Here is a 19,358-nt window from a genome sequence, read left to right as displayed (position 1 = left end):
AAGGACTCTCCGGAGTCGGCGGCCTCTCTTACCCTCCTTGGATGCCCTCAGCCCAGTGTCGAGCGGCAGTTCGTTAGGCAGATAACATAGTCGTTTTAATGTCTTGCATTCACCGGGTGGCTACTGTTCTGTTCCGACATCGTCGTCCACACTTTCCCTCACTGGCGAGCGTTCCTCCCTCACACGCACTGAAGCTTGAGAGTTAGGATGATTCTCTGGTTCCTGATCCCTGTGTGTCCTATTCGAACAGCGAGGCTGAGTGGCCGGTCTCCATCTTTCCAACCAGTCCTGGGCTATCTCAGGTGTGTCAAAGAACCAGGTCCTGTTGTCAGCCACTATTCGTAATCTGGCTGGGAATAGCATTGAGTATGGAATCTCCCTTGCCCTCAGTTCCTTCTTCACATCTAAGAATGTCCTTCTGCGGCGAGCGACCTCCGCCGTATAGTCCGGAAAAAAGGCCAATGTGGAGTTTTGGACTTTAACAGGGGGGGACACCCGTGCCGCCTGCAGAATAGCGTCTCTGTCCTGAAAATTGAACAGTCGGGCCAGGATAGGTCGTGGGGCTGCGCCCGGTTTCGGCTGGCCCCCCGGGACCCGGTGTGCTCTCTCAACGGAAAAGAAGGTGGAAAGGCCTTTAGGCTGGAGCCCCGTTTTGATCAGCTCTTCTACGTAAAGGTCCGTTGCTCTAGTGCCTTCAGACTCCGGAACCCCAAGGATCCTGATGTTGTTTCTCCTGGAGCGCCCTTCCTGATCATCCAGTCTCTCCCGCAGCGTCTTGTTCTCCGCCGACATCCGCTCCATTGCCGTCTGCAGCTCCGACACGTCTTCCACCAGTGACTTTGTAACCACCTCCATGGAGCTCACGTTCTTGGACATTTTGTGGAAGTCCGCTCTAATCAGAGTGATTTCAGTAGAAATCGAGCCCACTGTTGCTTGCACTTGTGTCAAAGCCCGCATGACGTCATCCAGTGTCGCCTTTTCCCCACCTGCTCTGTCCGTGGATTTACCGGCGAGTGTTCTCCCTTCCGTTGGGGAAGAGGTGCCTTTGTCACAGGCATATTTATCAATGCGGGTCTGCGTAGTGCCACCTTTTGAGCCCTTGCCCGCCATGATGGCCGCCTCAGTGTCGTATTCTTCTCGTCTTCGTGTTCGGTCCACTGTGCAGCTAGGTGGAAGAGGGTATGGGAAGCACCACAATCAATCTTTTGCGTTGTCAGGGATGTGGCCTACCACTCCCCTATGCCACTTGCAAGCAAATCGTACACGCTGCGCACTCAGCTGTCATCAGGCAGGCGATGTAGCGTCCCACTCGGGGCCCTGTGGTGCCTCTATGCCTTATCTCCGGGCCGGGGGGGGAGTCCCGCTGCTGCGGTCTCCGGCGCAAGGGCAATCTGCAGCTGGCAGTCTATACCTCCAGATCCGTATGCTCTGCCACCCTACTCACTGACGTCCCTCTCCGTACCCCTCTTAGTAGAAGCTTCTCAGTGCGCCTTGTACCTCTGCTGGCCCCGTAGTAGTGAGGCCGGTGTATGTTACTGTCCACTGGATCCGCTGCTGCCCAGGCGCCTGCACGCACCTCCTTGATCACCAGGCCAGTACCACTCATTCGAGCCGGTCGCTGCAGGCAGCCCCTTGTCGATTTACGTAGAGGACAGACTTGAACCCAGCATGCAGGTAGCTTTCCAGTGTGTACCAGTCCCAGGGGTAACTCACGGAGGCATAGCCGCTTGCACTTCTGGTATGACTATGTGTGTCCCCGAGGTGGCCGTCACTCCTCCGCGCCGTCTCCAGGGCTGTGCATCGGCCGACGCGCTGCAACGCCAGCGGATCGCGATGGGCGCTAGGTCTTCGGAACGCCTCGGTACCACCCCTTGTTCGCCGGCACCGTTCTCCGCCGCTCACCAGTGCTGCCAAGTATCCACGATGTCCGGGCGGGCCAGAGCAGTTCAATACACGTGGACCCCGGGCGGGTAGCAACCCGCCGGCGCCCCTCTTCGCACTCGTTGGTCACGGCGCCGGAGAATTTACGAGAAACGGTCTCGCGGCCAGAGCCGGCTCCGGGGGCACTTTTTAGGCCAGTGGCATCCTTCTCGGCCACATCGCCCACTGTCCACTCTTATCTCACCACCATCCACCACTATTGTGAGGTGCTGCTCGTCCTCTGAGTCGGCCGCGTTGCGCTAAGATGGCGGCTTGATCCTCCCCGTAGCTCCACCCCCCGTGCACTGCAGCCCGCAGTCTGGCTGTTCCTTACTGCGGCGGCACCTTCGCTTCCCCTTTACAATCGGCTTCGCTCCTCCACACTGCTCCGGTCTACTTTCTCAGCCGTCTTTAGAGTCGCCGCAGCCTCACTCAGTAATTGCTGAGCGCTTCCGGCGAGTCTCGCCCAGGTCAATGCCACTTCCGGTCGGGCTCTTCGGAGAGGGCAGACCCCGGATCTCTGTCGCTACGCAGGCCACAGGGGCGTCCAGCAATAATTTCCCCACCCTATGTCAGATTTTCTCTGGGATTGCTGCCGTCGTTTCTGCCCGGTCCTGGGCGACAGGCCCCTCCGCTAGAGGTATTGGGTTGCTCGGATTAATGAACGGATTTGTGGAGAGGCCACTCTAACTACGGAGCTCGTCCTCTATGCTGCCGCCATGATCGGCTGCTAGCCACGCCCCTCTCCAATACTGACTTTTAAAGAAACTCAAAATGCCATGTGCGTTAAGATCCAACAACATGAAATAAACTACATTCATGGAGTGAACTGCACAGGCAAATTACTCAAGTCTTTCTGCAGGTCATGAAGTTTTTATTTACTGTCACATCGGCTGCTTTATATAGCAGAAGAGATTGCTATCACCAAAGACTCTGTAGCTAACAGTATGCACATTCATTCCACAGCAGACTTCTAGTAAAGATTTAGCACCTTTGAGTGTGTAAATAACTATTGTTGCCTGATGCGTCAATTTCAGTTTTCATTGGGAAGTAAACTAAGCCAGTCAGACCAGAGATTTGTAGATCTCCAGGAGAGCTCTATATCTTGAAAGGGTCACCAAACTCAGATCGGGGAAGACCAGAAGTCTTTTTCCCCTGTAATGTCACATTTTCACCTGCTTATCTTATTGAGCACCTTCCCCTCCATTCGATGGATTGCAGGCCAACCATCACCATTCCTCTGTCAACATTCCATCTCGTCTTTTCTTTCAGGGAAAGTCTATATACTTTCTGGATTGAACATTCCATTCCATCCAATTGAATTGCCATTGGACATTTTACCATCCAATCATATCTTCATAAAATGACTCCTTTGAGGCACGGGCAGGAACACCCTCAACAGTAATCATTGACCACATCTTCAAGCTATCCAAATATACAATTCTGTCTTCTAGTCTAAAGAGCCCCTCAGTAGAACAGTCCCGAGAGGGGCGCATGCATATGGGTGCCACTCCATGCCAGGTAAGGCGTCTACCCACCTCAATAGTCATGCTATCCTTCTGTGACCTATTCTGCCCTTCAATGACTCCAGGCTTTCTATTGTCCTGTGGCGCCCCAGCCATGTCAGCTCCCACCTTGGGCCTGATCGGGGCCTCCACCATTGGTCTAAGTTGAATGCATTCAATGTGTATCAAAACCTCACCTAGGAAGCACTCTGAAGGAGATGGCCGCACTATCGCCAACACTACGTTTGGAGCTCCACATCTTCCCCTGTGCTTATGCTTCCTCTGTTGAGGGGCAGGCAGTTAGTCATACCACCAGACAAGAGAACGGCGTGTCAATCAGGAGCTCCAGGATCTGCGGCCATCTTGTGCACTGGCAAGCCCTGGCGCAAGATTGGACAACTATCACTGGAAAACAGAAGTGACTATTTTGTTCCAGATGGATTTCTTACTACGTTCCCAACCATTGGGGTAGGTTTTATGGGTCATAATGTTTATTTGAGGCATATTTTTTTCTTTCAGCTGTGCTCAATTAGTAGCTCATACCTGCTGCAGCAGTTTCATGCTTTTGTGTATTGTCTTACTACCATTTGTAGGAATTCATAGTGCTTTTGGAATCTAGGCATCCTTTAAGTTCGGGGTAGTTGTTAGCATCAACTACAGATTGGGATTTGCTTTTACAAACATACAGTTTTATCTCTGACCAGAGAATCTAATTTCCATTGCCCAATGAAAATTGTATCATGGATGTTACGGGGAGCCTGTACACAGGCTATAGCATCAGGTCCTCATAACACAACACATATTGTGAGATTTATTATAACTAATTCAAGTTCAAGAAGTCTTTATTCGATTAGTTCATCATAAAAGACATAAAATACAATATATACATAAAAACAGATAATACAATTATTAAATCATTTGACAAGCTAATCAGCTTCTTGTACGTATATACAAAACTTTACATATAAACACATGGGAGACATTGCATCATCAGGTTGAAGGATACTGGACAGTCACCTGTTTGTTATTGTTAATGAACCTGCTTCTAAGCACCCAGGCCCACCCGAGGAATTTAGCGACCCCCACAACAATAAGCGAATCCAGGTTAGTTTTTAACAGTCTGGTTGCTTCTGCAGCCAATCTGGTTCCTAGCTGCCGACATACAGGTTTTAGCCATTTGGACCTGGGGGCAGAGTATAACGGGCACACATACAACAAATGATCCAGGCTTTCCCCTATATCTTTACAATTAGGACAAAAACCCGACCTTTCAGTTCCCCATTTTTTAGTAAACTCCCCAATGGGAAGAGAACCGCATCTAAATTGGAAAAATAGTTTGCGGTCCAAGGGTTTTGTTATGGTGTCCCAGAACCCCTCTAGCTTGGGTATGTCCTTGTGTACAATGAACAGTCCAGTGAGGCTACTAGGATTAGTTTTCATGTACATATCGTGGGTCACCCAGTCCCAATAACAGCTTTTGAGATCCTTTTTAGAGGGGAAGTTAGCTATCTCTGGCGAAGACCACAAATCGCCATGGCCCAAGACTGTTAGTGTAGTCTTAAGGTCGCTGAACCATCCTATGTTTGTGGCACCAGGACTATTTTTGACCTCCAGACAGGCTTCTGCATAATGGTGGAGTTCTGGCGTTGTCCATAAACGGCGCCAGAATGCAAGAGGGCGAAATCTAGCTTGAGCCTCCACAGATTGACACCCTAGATCAAAAAGCAGGGGAGTTATTGGAGTCGACAGAGGAAGACCTGTGGACAGTCTTAGAAATTTGTTTTGGGCAAGTTTTAATGAGTTCAAATTACTGCCACCCCATAGTTCCGCACCATACAAGATGGCTGAGAGAACCTTACCGCCATAGATCTTAATAAGTGGAGACATTGGCCTCGTAAATGACCCTTTGTGTTATTTAATCAGTGCTCCGCCCAACTGTTGATGTTTCAGGGTCATAAGCTCGATCTGATGGGTCCAGCTCAAGGTGTCACTGAAGGTGACACCTAGATAGGTGAAGTGTTTGGTTTGCTCCAGGGGGATATCCCCCATGGAAACCCTTGCATTTATTTGTTTGCGCCCCCTTAAAACCATAAATTTGGTTTTGGAGACATTCACCTCCAGCTCATGATCGCTGCAGAAACTCTCGAACCTTGACAGTGCACGTTGCAGGCCCTGTCTGGTTCTTGAAATCAAGAGAGTGTCATCAGCGAACATGAGCAGGGGGATTCTCATGCCTGCAAGGGTTGGAGCATCCGTGGAAAAGTTGTCGTAGTATTTAATGACTCTGTTGATATATAGGGAAAACAAGGTTGGTGCCAGGACACAACCTTGCCTGACACCCTTTGCCACAGAAAAGTTCTCTGTCACCTCGCCCGGTTTGCCCCATCGCACAAATGCAAATGTCTTGGCGTGAAGGTTCACTATAAGACGCACCAAAATGGGAGGCATGCCCATATCTAATAGGCAGTTCCAAAGCCCAGCCCTCGGGACAAGGTCGAACGCTGACCGAAGATCCACGAAGGCGGCATAAAGATTGCCTTTACCCAAGGTAACCGTCTTCCAGTGCAAAAGCATGAAACGGAACGCCTGGTCCAGGGTACTCACACGAGGTCTAAACCCAGCTTGGAGGGGAGTAAGAATGTTAAATTCCTCAATCCAAGCCTGAACCCTTAACAGAACAAGACGACTGATGATCTTCTGGACTGCGTCAATTAAACTGATCGGCCGGTAATTCGAAGGAACCGACCGATCTCCCTTCTTAAAAATGGGCAGTATTTCAGCGCCTGCCCATGAGTCAGGGATCCTGGCACCCATAACCAACGCATTTGCCAAACGTACTAAGTACGGTACCCATAAGTCTTGATCTTGTTGGAATAGATCCGCTGGGATACAGTCTGGACCGGGCGCTTTACCCCTTGGGATGGTTTTCAAAACCAATTCTACCTCTTTTGCTGTAAACACAAGTGTATCGATAGTGATTGGCCAACTAATAGAGTCTTGCGAACTGCCAAGACAGCTAAATTGTTCTTCAAAGTATGTCACCCATTTCTTTTGTTCAATAGATGCCGGGGTAGGGCGATCATCCTGGGACTGACCCCACCTAAGGAGATGCCAAAAATGTTGAAAGTTCCTGGCACCACAGGCCTCAGCTAAGAGGCTCCAGCGCTCGTCGTCCCATGTAGCTTTTGCCCGGAATTTAGCTACTTTATATGCCTTCCTACAATTTTTGATCAAGGCTGGGTTCTTTGATTTCAAAGCCTTAAACAGAGACAACTGGGACTCTCGACAAGCTTCATTATACCAGTTTACTGGCTTCTTACCCTTCCCCCTACCCCTGTTAACAACAACAAATTTAACAAACAGAGTTTTTAGGGATTGAAACAGGCCAGCATGGATATCTGTGATTTTTGAGATTGTTGTTCCCCGGTTGTCGCAGTTGTCAATCTCCGTTAAGGAGTTTGATACTAGGGTTCTAATTTTCAGTCGTGCTTCATTATCCACAGCAACCTTTGGCCAACGCACCCTCCTCATATCATTTGTTAAAACCACGGCTTCTTGTACGGGGTTAGGCTGGGGGTCAGTTGGCCCTGCAAAGCTGGAATCCTTCAATTCCGCTATAAGTGGTTCGTGGTCACTTTCTGGACGTGGCTTAACTGACATGTCCTGAACTAAATGCCACATTTTGATATCAACCAAAATGTAATCAATGCGACTGCTATGTCTGCCATTAAAAAACGTATTGTTACCCACCCTGTCAGAGACTACGCGTCCATTAAGTGCACGCAGCCCCCAATTTAAACAGAGACCTTTTGTAAATGTAGCTGCCTGGGACCACTTAGAGATCGGGGGTAGGTCGAGTTGAGGAATCCCCCAAGTCAAATCCTCATCCTCGGTTAGTAGTCCATCCTCTACGCCTAGGGGTTCAAAGCATGTATTGAAATCCCCCATAACAACCACATGACCAGACAATTGAGTGGAACCCAGGAAGTCATCCAAACAAGTAAGGGTGGATGACACACGACCACCCGAAATACCTCTTATATACACATTGATAAGCAGTATGCTCAACCCACTACTAGTTTTCACACTAATTATCAATATGTCAGGGCAGTCTATAAAAACTTCCTTCACAGACACACCTGCTACCTGGCGAACCCATATGATGAGGCCACCCATGGCCCTACCTCTGTGGCCTCTAACTGCTGGTTTATTAAAATTCAGGAAGCCTGGAAAGTACACTGGTTTGGTCGCCCAGGTCTCCTGGAACGACCAAATATCACCCTGTTGAATAAAAACAGCCCAATCGGGGATACAAATACAAGAATCAATTCCTGCAACATTCCAACATCCCAAGGTGGTGCCCTTTTTACATAAATGATCACACATATTGGTTACAACATTAGAATATGATACATTGGACAGGTGGGTAGATGCAACATGCCCCACTACATCTGTAGCCGGACCATCCGATAACAGACCCTTTGACCCTGCCTGGCTCATTGACTCAGAGCTTGCTCCTACAATATCAACATCATTAATAAACAGAGGGGTAGATTCCAAAATAGATGTTTCTGGCTCTCCTCTGTAGGCAAGACAGCTCTCCACAGGATGATAAAGTTGGGTTTCCAAACTTCCAGGCTCATTCATAGGGATACCCGGAGCAACCCCCTCCCTTGGACACTCATAGTTGAGAACATCAACCCAAGACGAGCGTGCTGGTCAATCGTTCGTCGCCAACCAAGATAGTGGGTCATACAAGTTCCTCAAGGGGATATTCCAAAGCTCTTGGGGCCGGGTAGACCTATTTGGAAGAGGGTAATCAGGTAATGAACTTGGGAACTGTTGGGTCTTAATAAAAGCTGGTGGCATGGGAACCGATGGATGCTGAGGGTTATTAGGGAATGGTTGATCAAATAGAACTGGGGGGCCCAAGGGCTGGGTGTTGATCTTGGCCCAGCCCGGCGTCTGTACGGGACAATTATAGTTAGATTGAATGTAGGAACGATACTGCGCCTCAGGATTAAATTGAAATCCATGGTAGTTAGTGGAAAAATTAGTCCATTTAAGGAGGCTTTTTGTGTTATTATTGTTATTTGCAGGAGGTTGATCCGATAGATTGATCAGGGTTTCGGGATAAAAGTATGTAAGATTCCTCGTAGAAATCCCTCCCTCATTACTTCCCACATACCAATCGGAAAGATGGGATACTACTTTATGGTCCCTGAAATTAATGATGACTATGTCCCCCTCTATGTCCTTAGGGCGAACCCCTACCCACCGACATCTCCTGACTGTAACTATGTCCCCATTAAGATGTGAAGGAAGGGGCCTATTTGTTTTCAGCCAGAAGATGACTTTGTTTTTTAAGCTTTCGTTGTTTTCCCTGTCCCCTTCCGCAACTGGTGGCACACCCGTCATAACAATAACATAGTTCGTGGAGTCCGGAGGCAAATCTACATTTTTCTTATGAAGAAGGGGTCTATTGATAGTGCCAGAGGGGTTAGCTGTTTTACCCATCCCCTTCCTTGACTGGGGCACAACACCCTTCCCAGGAGGTTTGTTTGCTATCACACTAGGATTTGCTTTAGCATTAATTGCCGCTGTGGGGGATTAACTGCTATAACCGGTGCTTTATTATTAGTAACCATAGCAGTGTTAACAACACTTTTGGTAGCTTTACTAATAGAAGAACTTTTAATACCACTACCCTGGGGTGGACCGGAAGGTATATTCAATGGACCTTTGACCTTATCCACGCTAAGAGCCTGTATAGGTTCGATGTTTGCCAACAGGCGGTCAAGTTTATCTCCCAGTGTCCTAACACGTTCCAACACAGGAAGCATGTATGATTTGATAAGCTTCTCTATGTTAGCGTAGGACACCTCAAGGGCCTCTTCACTCGCTAACTCCGGGATTTCCATCACCTGTATGTCTGAGACCAGTGGCGCTACAATAGATGGTAGCCCCAGCTCAGTGTTAGACTTGGACGGATCTGGTAAGGATAGCTGGCCGTTATGTCCTTTCCTTTTTACCCCACCCTTCCTCCTTCTTTTCCTTGGTGGAGAATGCACAACCCTTTTGGCCTCTTCAGGCTTAGATCTACTATTATGTTTACTCATTGATAATATAGACTCCCCTGGGTCTATACCTGCCAATGAGAGGTTGGGCAATATAGGACAAGGGTCTAAATCAATAATATTGTTAGATGGGATATTTGTTCCCAAGAAGCTGGAGTGATCCACTGGCGGACAACCCAGGTGAACTCCGCTGGTAGCATCAACACAGGGCGGGGAGATAATTGGAAATCTAAATATTCTTGGCGTTTCATTAATGTCAGTGGTATCGGCCTCAATTTAACTCAGCCCTTGGGCAGCCATATCATGAATAGAATTTGAAACTGTTTGTGACTGCAGTGAGATTTTCTTTAGCTGCTCAACAGATCGTCGACGCTCTGCTCTTCTCTCTGCTAGGAGTAGGTCCCTGTCTAAGTCCTTAATAGTTTTTGTAAAAAATTTGTCCAGTGGACCACAGACAGAGGTGCCTGCACCAGGAGGGGCGGAGTGACTCATGACAGATCTGACTGATTAGATATTCGCAACCCAATAACTATTAGTTAAACGTTAGGGTATTCACAACACAATACTCAAGTGCAAAATAAAAATGACCTGGCCCAGCCCGGCCTCCTTCGGCCACTGACGGCCACAGACGGTCCCGCCCTTGTCCCGGGCTTCTCCCCGCGCGCTCCCGCGCAGCGGGGATGGTACTCCCTCTTTGTAGCTGTGCAAAGGTCACCGAGGGGGTGTTGCCGGCAGGGAGAGCAGCCCAGCTGGAAACGGGCGCGCGGGGACTCCTGGTCCGTGGAGTCCACCGCTCTTCCCTCGCAGCCCTGCCGGTCCAGTCAGGTGAGGTGAGGCCCCTTGATTAATCCTAACAGCTGCTGTAAGCCGCGAAGCGGGACCCGCGGAGCGGGTCCGGCGAGGCGTGGCGGCTACAGCAAGCTGTTTTCAAAAATGCTCAGGAAAGGCTCGGCGTCCGTGACAACAATCCGCCTTAGGTCTGCGGATGCGCCGCTTAAAGCGCCGTGGAGGTGGGGGCGGTGCCGGCAGGGAGAGCAGCCCAGCTGGAAACGGGCGCGCGGGGACTCCTGGTCCGTGGAGTCCACCGCTCTTCCCTCGCAGCCCTGCCGGTCCAGTCAGGTGAGGTGAGGCCCCTTGATTATTCCTAACAGCTGCTGTAAGCCGCGAAGCGGGACCCGCGGAGCGGGTCCGGCGAGGCGTGGCGGCTGCAGCAAGCTGTTTTCAAAAATGCTCAGGAAAGGCTCGGCGTCCGTGACAACAATCCGCCTTAGGTCTGCGGATGCGCCGCTTAAAGCGCCGTGGAGGTGGGGGCGGTGCCGGCAGGGAGAGCAGCCCAGCTGGAAACGGGCGCGCGGGGACTCCTGGTCCGTGGAGTCCACCGCTCTTCCCTCGCAGCCCTGCCGGTCCAGTCAGGTGAGGTGAGGCCCCTTGATTAATCCTAACAGCTGCTGTAAGCCGCGAAGCGGGACCCGCGGAGCGGGTCCGGCAAGGCGTGGCGGCTGCAGCAAGCTGTTTTCAAAAATGCTCAGGAAAGGCTCGGCATCCGTGACAACAATCCTAATTCAATGTATACATAACTATACACAAGATCGGATCCCTCTTATTTTTTTAAATCTCTTTATTTGCATTTTATACTTTTTTTGAAAGATAAATACATAAGTGGATAATCACATAACAGTACTATTAATTTGTGGTCTACTTTCCTATTACAACTGTATGCATATGTCCCTCGCATTGCTGTTTGGCGAATTATAGGATCCCTCTAATTAAATAAATGGACTGTGATGTGGCGTCCTCTCATGCCGCCCTGGGACAGCATCTCCACAGACAAGTACGCGGCAGGGAAAACGATCCCAGCGCGTCCTTAGCAACGGCCTTGCCAAACAGAAACCCAACCCTCTGTCCTCTGTTTCAGGAGCCAATCAGGAGACACCTGGGACCGGAACCACTTCTGCACGACCCCGGAAGTACCTCCCCCAATCAGGACCCGGACGCTGGAAAAGCCGGAAGCGGGACACTCACAGTCGTCGGATCAAGCTCGTGGCAGGAGACCCAGACCGGAGAGGCGAAGGAGAAGGCGACCGAGGAAGAAGACGAGTGGAGCGAGGATTGGTGGAGTCCGCAGGAGGTGGCTGGGGAGCGGCCGCAACTCAACCAGGAGAGTTGCGGCGGAGCGCGTGAGTAACCGAGAACCGCCCCCTGTCGCACCTTAAGTGCAGTGTAGATAACCCCTTCCTTTGTATATAGACCCCGAGAGCCCTGGTATCTTCTAGTTCACTGTAGAGCATTGTATAGCACGACATAGCCCTGTACAGCACTTGTGTCTCTACCCATACACGTCCCCTCTCACCGATCACGGTCTACTTCTCTACCTCCGTCCCATCTCGATTCCGACCCGACCCTTCCTTTTCCCCCTCCTCACGGTCACTTCTTTCCCTCTCACTGCAACCTGGGTGTTGGTAAGCGGTTCCAACCTACACAAGTCGTAAGACTAACGGCTCCTTTTTCTTTTGTTTATTTCTCCCGGAACCTCCGAGGACCGACCCAGACCGACCCGGGGAGGAACCACCCGTCGCCGGACCCGGACCAGACCATCAGTATCTTCGCCTGGAACTGTTTCCTATATTCATTTGTCCTAAAACCCTTACGTACTTTTCTGTTCAGTGGCGAGAATAAACGACCATTGCCTACTATATTCGGCCTCCGCGCTTGGTATTCCGGTCCGCCAGTCCCACACGTTCACAAGTGGTGTCAGAAGTGGGATCCGGAAGCATGGAGGCCGCCGTTCAGAAGATGGCCGAGTCCCAGGAAATGTTGGGTAAAATGATGGAACGCTTCCTAAAAACCGCGGAAGATGATAGAGGCCAACTTCACGATGTCCTCAAGGGTCAGGGAGACGCACACGGTCAAGCAATGGGGAAGCTTACCGACGTGATTGGACAACAGCGACCCCTGACCGCCCTACCCTCGGTTGTTTTGCAAAAGTATGTCCCGGGGGATGACCCGGACTACTTCTTTACGAATTTTGAAAGGCTAGCTCAGGCCGCGTCATGGTCAGTGGACCGTTGGGGGCAGTATTTGGGGCCTCTATTGACAGGTGACCTACAAGCCGCGTACCAACAAGCCAACATCCAGGGGAACACGCCCTACACAGACATCAAGAAATGCATACTGGAGCGTCTCGGTATTGACGATGAGACCTACAGGGTCAAATTGCGGCAAGCCAGGGAAGGACCACAGGAAACACCCAGGGCCCTGTCCTTCCGTATCAAGGACCTTACGAACCGCTGGCTTCGCCCCGACACTTCCACAAAGGAGGATATCCTTGCCAAAATCTATCTGGAGCAGTTTTTGGCTTCCCTGCATCGGGCCACCCAAAGATGGGTTCGGCAACATGCCCACCTCACCCTGGAGACCGCAGTGGAAATCGCGAGTGCCTACAGTCGGGCACAGGAGTCCCAAAGAGGCAGAGAAGAACACCCCAACAGACAACAGCAGACAAACACTGTCCGACCCCATCGAGCACCTCCACCCTGAAAACCAGACCCTCCCCCTCTTTTACCTGCTCCCCTCTTGTACAGGCCACCGACACCTGGACCGCAATGCTACAACTGTGGAGCCTTTGGTCATATAGCACGTGTATGTCCCCAGAAGGATGAACCAATGGAGGTAGGACTCGTACAAAACTATGTATGTACCGCTCCTGGGGCTGCTCCTCCTCCATTTCGTTGTCCTGTATATATCGACGGACATCCCCTCCTAGCCCTGGCTGACACGGGCTGTAGACAGAGCGTCCTGCGTCCACAAGATATGCCGTCTCCACCCGCTCCACCCTCCGGCATGGTCGCCATCCAATGCGTCCATGGGGATACAAAAAGGTACCCGACCACTCGGATACGGGTAAGGCATCCTGCAGATCCCGGAACTGACCTCACGGTGGGACTCATACCAGGTCTTCCTGAACAAGCCATATTAGGGAGCGATTACTCGGGCCTTCCCAGATTGTTGCAGGATACTACAGACTCACTGACACAATGGTGGAACGAAGCACCTTTTTCCAAGGACCAGTCTTCTCCCCACCCGATGTGTAGACCACGGAAGACCCGAAACCAGAAAAGGAAAGAAAAAAGAAATCACGTCACAGCCTATCCGGTGGTACCGGATGAACACCCATGGCAGACGGATAGGGAGTTCAGGGCCTCACAACGTGAAGATCCCGTTCTGCAAGAGGCCTGGGGGAAGGCCTTGGACCAGGAAGACCCTCTGCACGTAGGTCCTTATTTTTTTAAAAAGAACGGACTCTTGTATAGAAAGGGAGGACCACGTCAATCGTCCCAGTTATTGATCCCTGGGCCTTTCCGAGATAAGGTCCTCTTTCTTGCACACAGCCATTTGTTGGGGGGACATTTCAGCGATGAGAAAACTGGCCTCTCCATTCTGGAGAAGTTCTATTGGCCTGGGGTATACCAGCAGGTCAAACAATACTGTAGAGAGTGCCCCGTATGTCAGAGGAACAGCCTTTATCGCCCTCCTAGGGCCCCCTTACAACCCCTGCCACTTATCGATGTCCCCTTCAGCAGGGTGGGAATGGACATTATAGGACCCTTGCTCCCCTCTCGCAGCGGGTGTCGGTATGCCCTGGTCCTTGTGGACTACGCCACTCGCTTCCCTGAAGCTGTGCCCCTGCGTCAGCCCACGACTCAGGCCATAGCCAAAGCACTGATCGCTATCTTTGCCTGGGTGGGGTTCCCCAGGGAGATCCTTACGGATCAGGGCACCCCGTTCGTGTCTGCCCTTATGAAACAAGTATGTTCCAATCTAGGGATAAAGCAGATCCGTACCTCCGCTTACCACCCGCAAACAGACGGGTTGGTAGAGCGGTATAACGCGACCCTCAAGACAACCCTAAAAAAATATTGGCATTAGAAGCCAAGAGGTGGGAAGAAATGCTGCCCCTGGCCTTGTTTGCCATACGCTGTAAACCTCAAAGTAGCACAGGCTATTCCCCCTTTGAATTGCTCTACGGTCGGCCACCCCATACCCTTCTGGACATGGCTCAGGAAGCCTGGGAGGCAGAACCCGACCGCACCCGTCCCCTCCCGGAGTACGTTGAGAATCTCAAGACCCACCTCGCCCTTCTCCGCGACATAGTCAGGCAAAACATGGAGAATGCACAAGCCACACAAAAACGGCAGTACGATAAGGGCACCAAACCCCGGGTTTTTGCCATCGGGGATCTAGTCCTCCTGATGAGGCCATCCTCTGACCAGAAACTGCTGGGTCAATGGCAAGGCCCTTATACTGTCCTACGACAAGTGACCCCTATCACGTACGAACTAGAGTTGGACCCCACGCGGGGCACCACGCAGATTTATCACGTCAACCATCTTAAGAAATGGGAGGGACCTCGTCCTGTCCTAGCGGGTTCAAGCCCCCGCCCTTCTCTTTCTTTCGAGTCCTGTTTTGACCCAGAAATGACAGGAGACCAGAGACAAAGCCTCCAGAGAGTGCTTCTGCCTTTACAGAACGTGTTTTCCTCTTCCCCAGGTCACACCTCAGTCATAGAACACGCTATTCACACCGAACCCGGGAAGACAGTATGTCTACGACCCTACCGGGTCCCGGAAGCCCGCAGAAACATTATAAGACAGGAAACCGAACAGATGTTGAGCATGGGGATCATTGAACCATCCATAAGTGATTGGAATTCCCCTATAGTATTGGTACCGAAACCGGACGGATCCGTCCATTTCTGTATCGATTTTCGCGAGGTGAATAAAATCTCCACCTTTGACACCTACCCCTTACCCCGCGTCGACGAAATGGTCGAAAGAATAGGGAAAGCCCGGTACATTTCCACCCTCGATCTCTGCAAGGGCTACTGGCAGATACCATTAAAAGAGCAAGATAACAAAAAGACAGCTTTTTCCACCCCAGACGGGTTGTTTCAATTTACCGTACTGCCATTTGGCCTACACGGGGCCCCAGCGACCTTTCAGAGGGCTATGAATCACATCCTACGACCCCATTCTAGGTACGCAGGTGCCTACCTCGATGATATCGTTATTTATAGCGACTCCTGGGAGGAACACCTAGAACATTTACACGATGTGGTCACTTCCTTAGGCTCCTTCGGGTTTACCATCAACCCAGCCAAAACCACCCTGGCCGCCCAAACCGTGAAATACCTAGGTTACCTCTTAGGTCAAGGAGTAATTCGTCCACAAGAGAAAAAAATAGAAGCCATCCAATCCCTCCCTTTTCCCCAGACCCGAAAAGATCTTAGAGCTTTCTTAGGCCTGCTAGGCTATTACCGCAGGTTCATCCCCAACTTCTCCCAGAGTGCTGCTCCCCTCACAGACTTGTTACGGAAATCGGCTAAAACAGAAGAAGCTCTAAAACATCCCACGTCTTTATTGTGGCAAGCCTTCAACCGACTCAAGACCGCCTTAACTTCCCATCCTGTGTTGGTAAGTCCGGATTACTCCCGGCCCTTCATTCTTCAAACTGATGCCTCAGACCAGGGCCTGGGTGCTGTGCTGTCCCAGGTGGACTTAAACGGGAACGAAAAACCTATATTGTATCTGAGTCGCAAGTTATTTCCCAGAGAAATGAACTATGCAGTCGTGGAGAAAGAAGCGCTCGCCATAAAATGGGCTGTTGAGAGCCTAAGATATTACCTGGATGGACGAGAGTTCATTATTTACACAGACCATGCCCCTTTAGAGTGGATGGCCCGGAATAAGGGACACAACGACCGGGTCCTCCGCTGGTTTCTGGCTTTGCAACCATACCGATTCCGAACAGTACACAGGAAGGGGATAGAACAAGGTAACGCTGATTACCTCTCACGACATCCCGTGACCCACCCCCGTACAAGAAGGACAGCTAGGGAAAGGGGATGTGATGTGGCGTCCTCTCATGCCGCCCTGGGACAGCGTCTCCACAGACAAGTACGCGGCAGGGAAAACGATCCCAGCGCGTCCTTAGCAACGGCCTTGCCAAACAGAAACCCAACCCTCTGTCCTCTGTTCCAGGAGCCAATCAGGAGACACCTGGGACCGGAACCACTTCTGCACGACCCCGGAAGTACCTCCCCCAATCAGGACCCGGACGCTGGAAAAGCCGGAAGCGGGACACTCACAGTCGTCGGATCAAGCTTGTGGCAGGAGACCCAGACCGGAGAGGCGAAGGAGAAGGCGACCGAGGAAGAAGACGAGTGGAGCGAGGATTGGTGGAGTCCGCAGGAGGTGGCTGGGGAGCGGCCGCAACTCAACCAGGAGAGTTGCGGCGGAGCGCGTGAGTAACCGAGAACCGCCCCCTGTCGCACCTTAAGTGCAGTGTAGATAACCCCTTCCTTGGTATATAGACCCCGAGAGCCCTGGTATCTTCTAGTTCACTGTAGAGCATTGTATAGCACGACATAGCCCTGTACAGCACTTGTGTCTCTACCCATACACGTCCCCTCTCACCGATCACGGTCTACTTCTCTACCTCCGTCCCATCTCGATTCCGACCCGACCCTTCCTTTTCCCCCTCCTCACGGTCACTTCTTTCCCTCTCACTGCAACCTGGGTGTTGGTAAGCGGTTCCAACCTACACAAGTCGTGAGACTAACGGCTCCTTTTTCTTTTGTTTATTTCTCCCGGAACCTCCGAGGACCGACCCAGACCGACCCGGGGAGGAACCACCCATCGCCGGACCCGGACCAGACCATCAGTATCATCGCCTGGAACTGTTTCCTATATTCATTTGTCCTAAAACCCTTACGTACTTTTCTGTTCAGTGGCGAGAATAAACGACCATTGCCCACTATATTCGGCCTCCGCGCTTGGTATTCCGGTCCGCCAGTCCCACACGTTCACATGGACCTTCACCCATATTTTGTAGTATGCTTCCTCGCAGACATCTGTCTTGTCGAGACAGGCTCAACCACAATTGTGAGTTATTGATAGTTGATAGTAGATATAGGGATCACAATTGTGAAAGTGTTAAAATTGTCTAGAGCACAAAGCCCAAACATATTTTATTCATGGATGATCTGGCAAGATTGAAAAAAAACAAAAAACAGATAGCTAAGGGTCATAAGTATACCCACATCCTATTAGCATGTTTGGGACAATCTTTTAAGAAGTCAGTGGCCTTTGTCAGGTCTACCACATACCGAATTTAGTCATCTTACCTAACAACTGGTATCTTACTTGTGTAGAGGACAAACAAACTTAAAAACAAACTTAATACTCACTTGTATGAGTGATCACAGGCAATTCCTTCCTTCAGGAAGATATATGAATAGGAGCAATTGTCAATTTAGTCAAAACATTTGTTAAACATTTCCAGAGTACCATATGCATGTAACAAAACCATCAGTGACACTGTAAACTATGTGGGGAAGCAATGCACCCCAGTGTAACAATGTTTCTATTGGTATGTAATGGCTGAACATGGATCAAGAATCACCCTGTGGGTCAAGATAACCTGCCTCAATGGAGGAAATAAGGAGACATTTCCGTGTGATCAAACACCAAAAACACCACTCAAGTTTAGCAAAATGGGTTTGTGTTACATTCAAGCCAAAGTAGAACATAAAACCATAGATTGATTAGCATCAGTCAGACTACAAGATAGATGAACTTACATCATCAGGGGACCAATGTCACTTCACTTCCCGTGCCTTCTCACTCCACATTGATAATGGGAAGAAGACAAACAGTTCTGTATGAATTCTAACTTTTCTGTTTGGTCACTCCAAATAGTTTGCCTTTTTTTTCGGGCCTATCTTTTCTAGACTTCCAACTTAGTGCACTGTTCCCCCTGCTAAACAGAAGTAAAATGCCTATTTGACCCCTTTAAGCATGGTTAAACAGGCGTATCCTTAATTGGCCTATTTAAATTGCCTATAAGGATATAGTATGAAGAATGTACCTATGACCTGGAAGTCAAATGTACCCTATGGAGTGCAGCACCTTTTTCGCGATCCACAGAATGGGTTTAGAAAACATGGCATCAGGCCTACCATATGTTGCATGACAGCACCAACTGGAACCCTTCTTCAAAGATCTGTCAAAATCACCCTTTTGAAAGGTAGGAAAACCTGATTTTAAATATTAAATACGTTACCCCTAAGCACACATTGCAGCCCACAAGGTAGGATGCATAATATTTAAGAGTGGAACATGTGTGGCATTATAAATGGCATGTTCCCCTACTGACTAGGCCCAAAACAAAATTGCCACATGTCCTGCCAAGGCTCTAACTGGCACATAGGAAACGTCAACTTATAAATTATACACTTTAATCTATAACTTTTGACCTGTACCAACGATAGACTTATTTCCATATTTAATAACAATCTGATCTAATACTGAAGTTGGATGTTTATTTATTCTAAATTAAAAAGATAGCTTTTAAAAAGTTACCTTTACCCTAGATGAAGCTGTTAGAGGCTAATTTGTTTTAGCTCTACACCCACTGTCTAACCTGTCCTTAGCTTGAATGAAGAGTCAGAACAGGGACAATGACATAAAAGTGGAAAGGTGTTTGCTTTCTCTGTCCGGAAGACCAGTCGAGGGGGCCTGGGTACTTAATTAACTTCAAAGGGAGCATTGTCTGATTTTTGCAGTAGGACAAAAAAGGAACTGCAGAAAAAGTGGGAAGTTTTCCCCTGAGAACCTTTACCCTAATTAGTTATGAAGGAGGCAGGAGTTAGCCCCACCAGCTTCCTAGAGCCAACCGTAAAGGTGGCACCCAGAGGCACCCTCTTCATAACCCTTTCTCGACCTGCGGAAGATAAGAGAAGGAATGGGCCCTGCCTTCTGTGACCTGAGAGGGTTCCTGCAGGGCTAGACCTGCTACC

Source organism: Lissotriton helveticus, chromosome 7 (assembly GCF_964261635.1).
Source record: "Lissotriton helveticus chromosome 7, aLisHel1.1, whole genome shotgun sequence".
Taxonomy (NCBI): Eukaryota; Metazoa; Chordata; class Amphibia; order Caudata; family Salamandridae; genus Lissotriton; species Lissotriton helveticus.
This window is presented reverse-complemented; position numbering follows the sequence as displayed.